We start from the raw sequence: 7,294 nt of genomic DNA, 5'->3' as shown, positions 1-7,294 counted from the left end.
CTGGCTGTTCTCTTTAGGGACAAACACAGGAATGGAGTCTAGTGATCACACCGGAACTTGACTTACCTGAACGGAGATGTATGGAGCAGACTCTCATATGCGCAGGGATGCTCTGGAATGCAAGGTCTTTACGCCCCACCGCTATAAGCTACGCCATCCGACGCCATTTCGTCAACTCTTCCACTTTTGCTCTTGTCTTTTCCAATCCAGAAAAGAGAAGAAACGTATACCGGTCCTGAAGACCGAAGAGAGACCCGAGTCGATATGGGGCTGCCGCTTAGCGGGTCGCCGTTAGCCGGGCCTCCGTGACGCCCCCGCGCAGAGTAGAATGCCCAGGGGCGTCGCAGCCACCGGCGTCCTCCCTGTCCTCCTGTCCTCTCAAAAAACAGCAATCATTTAAACAAACATGAGGGAAAATTCAAAAGGCAAAGATGAAGTCATGCCTTACCTCAGCACAGCTGCCCACCGCACAAACGACAGCGTGTCACCTTACTTTAAAAAAAAAGAAAAATTGGGGCCGCGCACGGACAGGGCCCCTCCCTCACACCACATGCGGCTAATTAGTTGGCCATCCAGAGGCACTCAGTCTATTAGTCACCCATTCAGTCAGTCAGTTCTGCCTTTCAACAACAGGGGGCAGTAGAGGTGCACCGTTCCCGGAAGCACTGCAATACCGGGTCGATGCCTGGAGCAGATGGGGCAAGCCCCACTTCCGGCTCCCTGTTCCAAAAATCCGTTTAATATGTGGTCCCCTCCATGGGGGACGTATCAAAATAACCTTTTCATACCAAAACAAAATGTAAATCAGCTCAAATACATGAATAATAAATATTATGCTTGTACTACTTACATTAACACATAATCACAATCTATAAGGCTGAAACATTCCCACACTATGCAAATCATGCCAACACAGTACAATAAGACTTTCAAAGATAATATTAAACAAACACCCACAGAGTGTTCCAAAGTGCATTTTGCAATGTCTATACTTTGAATGTCAAATTACAAACTTCACATAAATCTAAAGTACACTAAGATTAAGATGAGTTTGTTACCAAACCAAATATATAAGAAATAATTTATTTGCCAGGAATTAAGTTTATGATATTGAATGAAATGTGTGAGCATGCCCCAGTTAGTGAAAGTGTGTCCCCTACCCCAAGACTCCAGAGGGTTAAAAAGGAACACATCCGCAGACTTCCAAGCTCTGCACTAGGGCTGAACGATATTCTGTTTTGACATCGACATCGCGTGAGCGATAGTCACATCGCCGGAACATACGATGTGAAGGGTAGAAGCCCATTGTGTATTAAGAGAACGGTAGCACACAGTAAACACGAGTTTGTTGTATGGCTTGTTGCTGGGGTGACATGCACGTTCCGCGTGCCTGCACAGTGATTGGTTCGCTGTGTCGCTGCTCACCGCTCACAGCCAACATTCACTGCTAAAAATGCGCGACGAAGAGGATCCGCCGCAAAAAAATGATTTCGTACCAAAAAGAAAGTCGAAATCATCTATTTGGGACTATTTCGGCTACAAAAAGGAGGATGTTGACCAAAAAGAGGTACTTTGCATGGAGTGTCATAAAGTTGTGGCCACAAAACATGGAAACACCACCAATTTGTCTGATCACTTAAAACGGCACCACAAAGCTCTTTACAACGAATACAAAGCCAAATCTGGATGTCAACCAAAACAAACAAATGTTTGTGATGCCTTTGCCAGTGTGACACCTTACCAGAAAGGCTCTCAATGACAGAAAGAAATAACAGACGCAATAACGTTTCATATCGCTAAAGATATGTTGCCATTAAATACCGTCGCCAAAGAGGGATTTAAGAAAATGATCCGAACGCTTGACAGGCGGTATGTTATACCATCCCGCACATATTTTTCCCAAGTTGCGATAAAAGAGCTGTATGAAAAATGCAAATCTAAGATTGAAGCAGAACTGTCGCACGTGGAATACTATGCAACTACAACAGACTTGTGGTCCAGCAGGACAACGGAGCCCTACATGAGTCTGACGGTCCATTTCATCGCAGAGGACTTCGAGCTAAAAAGTCGCTGTTTGCAGACGGCATTTTTCCCGGAAAGTCATACAGCCGAGAATGTCGCAGAGGCCCTGAGAGAAGCGGTGTCCGCTTGGGGCTTAGATGAGACACGTCAAGTCTGTATAACAACAGATAATGCAGCGAACATGGTGAAAGCTGCCGATCTGAACAAGTGGACCAGGCTACAGTGCTTCGGCCACAGACTGCATCTTGCAGTTGGTGAGTAATGACCATGATCTTTATCCAAAATAAAAATACATTTTTACTCAGCTGTTTTACTTAATAACCTGTCCTGAACCTGACAAAACTTGTAAAATGAATTTGTTGCATGTGTGTACGTAGAGCTTTAAAACGTAAGAAAAAATACAGACACTAAACATTTAATTTTAAACAAAAAATAGTTTTATGAGCACATTTGAGGAGCTCTTTTCCAAAATGCGATAACTCCATTTCAATAGTTTTCAGGGAAATTAATTGTTTTACCTAGACCCACACATTTTGTGAATATTCAATTTATCCTGTTAAAATGTTTTTTGCTTAGTCTGAACATGTTGAATAATGATTATTAAATCAAACAACTATATTGTTGTTGAAAAATTCAAAGTAAATTTTTTTTCTTTTCAAAACGCTATAAATCCATCCATTTTTCCCAAAAATTGATGGTTGTCTTTTTTTAAAAGTCTTTTGTCTTTTATTTTTCATGTTCGCAGTTATTAATAAACAATTAAAATGTCTCATTGCAATATTTTACATATTCCTAATCATTACTTTTGCTGGTTCTTTGTCACAGCTTTTAGGGGCCGTTTACATGAACGCGTCCTGCATCAGCACCGAAAACTTAGAGAGAGAGAGAGAGAGAGAGAGAGAGAGAGAGAGAATAAGATTTTTTTACTTATTTTGAGGAATTATAGCCTAATGAACAAACATCTGTTAGGAGCGCAGCCACGTTGGATTGCGAGAACGTTCACTAGGCTAAAATTAAGTTCGGTGCTTATTGGGGTTTGGAAAGAAACTGCATCTGAAACAAGGAAATTATTATTGGCGTTTATCGCGTTTTGGAAAAGAGCTCTTCATTTATTGTTTGAAATAAAACAGTGTGCTTCAATAATTAAAGTTCGCAATGTTTTGTTTGTTTTCTCCGCTTAGAAAATGCAGTGAAAAAGGATGGCCGCAATGATCGTGCTACAGGAGTCTGCAAGAAGCTGGTGAGCCACTTCTCTCACAGCTGGAAGGCCAGCGATGCCCTGGCAAAAGTCCAGAAGGAACTCAATCTACCATCACATTGTCTCATCTCAGAATGCCAAACAAGATGGGGTTCCAGACAGATGATGATCAGCAGGATATTAGAGCAGCAGCAGGCTTTAACTCAGGTCCTGTCTGCAGACAAGAAGCTGCGGCATCTAATTCCAACCTGGCAAGATATAGATGTGCTGGAGTCTGTAAGCAAGTCACTGGGCCCAATGCTGGATTTCACTGATGCACTTTCAGGCGATGAATACGTCAGTGTCTCCTTTGTAAAGCCAGTTCTTCAGCTCTTCAACACTTCACTACTGGAAATGCGAGAGGAAGACACAGACCTGACCAAGAACATAAAGATGAAGATGCTGGACTACCTCAATGAGAAATACGAAGATGATGATACTCAGAAGCTGCTAGATATGGCATATTTTTTGGACCCCCGGTTCAAGATAGACTTCATCAGTGCAGACAAGAAGACCCAAGTTAAGGCCAGAGTGGTATCACAGATGATGGAATGCCAGGAGAAATCAAGCTGCAGCACTGACGTGGAGCCCAACGTTACCAGTGCACCCCAGGCAAAGAAAGCAAAGAAGTCATTGGGAAGCTTCTTTAAACAGAGAGAAACTGAAGCAAAGGGTGATTCCTCTCTGACCCTAAAGGATGCTTTGGAAGCAGAGCTAAACACTTACCTGCTAACACCTCCAATAGACAAAGAGGAGGATCCACTTGCATGGTGGAAAGTACACAAACTAAGCTTTCCTCATCTCGCCAGACTTGCCCGCAAAAACCTGTGTATTCCTGCGACAAGCTCGCCGTCAGAGAGACTTTTCAGTACTAGTGGCAACATCGTCACTTGCCAACGAACCTGTCTCAAGCCTGCAAAGGTTGATAGTAGAGGTCGACCGATATGGGTTTTTCAATAGCCGATGCCGATGACGATATTTAGGAGTCAGGGTCAGCCGATGGCCGATATATGCTGCCGATATTTTTTGGCCGAAAATTGGACGTTTTCCCCTCTATTTGCATGATAAAATATCATATTAATAATAACAAACGATACACAAAATTTCTCAACTTAGCATTTACTGAATACTGACTTGTGTAAATTTAAATATAAACTTAAATAACAAAAACACAATACAACTTATAAACAACTTAAACTTATAAACAATAAAGATAGCAGCATCAGAATCTCTTTAGCAGCAAACTCATTCTTCAGCTCCCAAGCTCACCAGTCTGCTGCAGATATTGCACCTGGCTTTTCCTGGTGTTGGCTTTGTGAAATGCTGCCATACAGGATTAGATTTTTGTTCAGCCATCAGACAGCAATTACTAAAACAGAAGAATAAATGCAAGGTTAGAATTTTTATTATAGTACCTTCATCTTCAATTCATTCTACAATTCCAGTATTCCATGCACATTAAAACAATTACACTCTAATACATTTTGAAGAAAAAAAAAACACTAAGTGCATCATGGTATGATGAGTAGTGTACACTAACATGTTGTTTCTGTTGTTAGCAGACAGATAGCTTAAAGCCAAATTCACAATCAGAATCTAGTGATCCCGGAAAATAAAATAAAATAACTGTCGTATTGCACAGCCTTGTATGCAAGGACAACATAAGCCCCTAGTGATTGTGACGTTGTCTACGTATAAGCCCGTATAAAGGACAGACATGTTTAATGAGGAAACTAACTGCGCAAAGTCATGCACTTTTTATCTAGACGTCTGACAAATTGTTTGAATCTCCGGTCTCAAATGAAAAAAAGTTGCACAGAAGGACCATTGTCAGCATCAGCTCAAGTAAATGGTAACCAGGCTTTCGAACAAACACTTTTCTCCGCCATGCATTGTTCTTAGCAGCTCTGTATCTCCCGAGGACGGCGCTGTCTGTGATCAGGGCAGAGTAACGCAACTCTCACACACGCTGCAGTATCTGAGAGCTGCCTGCTCCGCCCCACACACTCACAGAGTGAAACTCTCCGACACAAGAAAAAAAACATAACTGATAACATCGGGCTGATATGGTAATAATTAAAATGTTAACAACTAAAATGATTTTTAACGATTAAAAAACGTCTGTGAGCCCACCAATAAGCGCACAAAACGAACTCTATTAGAATCAATGATCCTTAATGTTACCTGTAAGCTACAGTTGGTTGAAGGCTCATTATCATTACCCCAGTTCCCAATAGCGTAATTCGCGTTTTCTTTTAAAGCAACATTTCATAGCAAACTACTTAAATAAACAGGTCATTGAAAGATCAGAATTTAAGCCTTACCGTTTTATCCCAGGACTCTTCCAAAAACTTCTGGCTGTGGCCCTGCACAAGGCAGCATGGGTCACGTGTTCCACAGCAACAATAACACTGGGCTGCCCGCAGACGTGCCTGTCTGAAAATCGGCGTAGTGCACTCGGATATCGGTCGATGCGGATACATTAAAAATGCTAAATATCGGCCCGATATATCGGTCGACCTCTAGTTGATAGACTTGTATTCTTAGCTAAAAACCTTGAGTTAGCAAAGCAAATAAAAAAATATATATTTAAGTTATGTTATGAACCAATCAGGGGGGTTGGTGTTGCAAAGCTGCTGTTTAAATGTGTTCAGCTTTTCTGTTTACAGGAATATGTTCTCTAATCTGTTTAGAAGATTTAATACAAAATATATAAAAATTTTATTTCATTTAGTTTATTTCATATATTTAGCCATGATTATGATGACCAACACCAACACTGTTTTACTTTGGCACTTTGGCTAAGAAAAGTTGACTTAAAAGATTGTGAACCAAAATGCTTATAAGTTGTTTTATAAAAAATATATTTATTTTAAGTTATATTGTTGTAAATCAATCAGGGGGGTTGGTGTAAAGCTGCTGTTTTATTTAAAAATGTGTTCTGCTTTTGTGTTTACAGAAATGTTCGAATTTTGGAATAAAATATTAAGTAACCTTTTTGTCACTTGTAATGAAGCTTGCTTATTAGTGAAATTATTAATATGTAATTATTGGTAATTATTGACTTTAGCCTGGATTGATGGCTCTCAATATCGCAATATATATCGTTTGGAAAAAAATATCGCAATGTAATTTTTTTCCAATATCGTGCAGCCCTACTCTGCACAAGGGTCGGGCTAAAACGGCATCATACACCTTCCCAAAACACATAAAATCAGTAAGCTTGGGAATGAAATAGGTTAATCGCACAATAAACAGCACAACAGATCAAATAAAATGCTAATAAATGTTAATAATGTTAATATTGATGAATAAGTGCTACAGTGATCAACCAAAACAGTGCTCAATAAAATCTTTACGTGCCATTAAATAAAATCCATACCAAATAAAACACACACACAGAAAAACAAAGCACACTTACCTAAAACCCGAAGTGTCCTCTGTGTGCTTCAGGAAAGTGCATCACGTGAACCCTGTAGGATGGAGTGTCACCACCTAGACGTACCGGGGCAGCTTTCGCCTAGGATCAAGGCAGTTGGATGGATGTCAACTTACCTCTGGGGGTAGGTCGTTTAGATAGATGGCTGCTTCCTTCTGGGGGCTGGGGGTTTGGGTGAATGTCAGCTTACTTCTGTGATCAGGGTCTTTGGGTGGAAGTGAGCTTACCTCTGGGGTCAGGGGGTTGAGTTGAAAGCAGCTTGCCTCTGGGGTTGGAACATTTGGGTGGATGTGATCTTACATGAGGGGCCTGCATTTTTGGGTGGACAGCAGTTTGCCTCTGAGATCGTCTGCAGCCGCCCCCCAACTTTCACAGCCAGGACCCCCTCCCTTCCCTAAGGTAGAATAATTCAGACATCCCAACCTGCAAAAACTCAGTTCAGTGAGGTGCCCCCAACCGCCCGACAAGGAGTGAGATGTAACTCCAACAAACTTGATTTCACAGTTTAATTTCTTCATTAATTTCCTCTAGTCAGCGCACTAAATTACGAAGGTCAATATTATGTATTATTTTGACAATAATATAAGTAGATTATT

General features: G+C 41.0%; 1 long non-coding RNA gene and 1 pseudogene across 1 annotated transcript; both read right to left on the bottom strand.

Annotated features, from left to right (window-relative positions):
- Positions 1 to 640: 640 nt before the first annotated feature.
- On the bottom strand, positions 641 to 873 carry LOC140582511 (U2 spliceosomal RNA; annotated as a pseudogene).
- Positions 874 to 4,362: 3,489 nt separating this feature from the next.
- LOC140582381 (uncharacterized) lies at positions 4,363 to 6,742 on the bottom strand. Its single transcript, XR_011985322.1, has 2 exons — positions 5,584 to 6,742; positions 4,363 to 4,628 (listed from the first exon to the last, which is right to left on the bottom strand). It is a non-coding gene; the product is annotated as an uncharacterized lncRNA (long non-coding RNA).
- Between the last annotated feature and the right edge of the window lie 552 nt (positions 6,743 to 7,294).

Source organism: Paramormyrops kingsleyae, chromosome 24 (genome assembly GCF_048594095.1).
Source record: "Paramormyrops kingsleyae isolate MSU_618 chromosome 24, PKINGS_0.4, whole genome shotgun sequence".
NCBI classification, from domain to species: Eukaryota; Metazoa; Chordata; class Actinopteri; order Osteoglossiformes; family Mormyridae; genus Paramormyrops; species Paramormyrops kingsleyae.
This window is presented reverse-complemented; position numbering and strand designations above follow the sequence as displayed.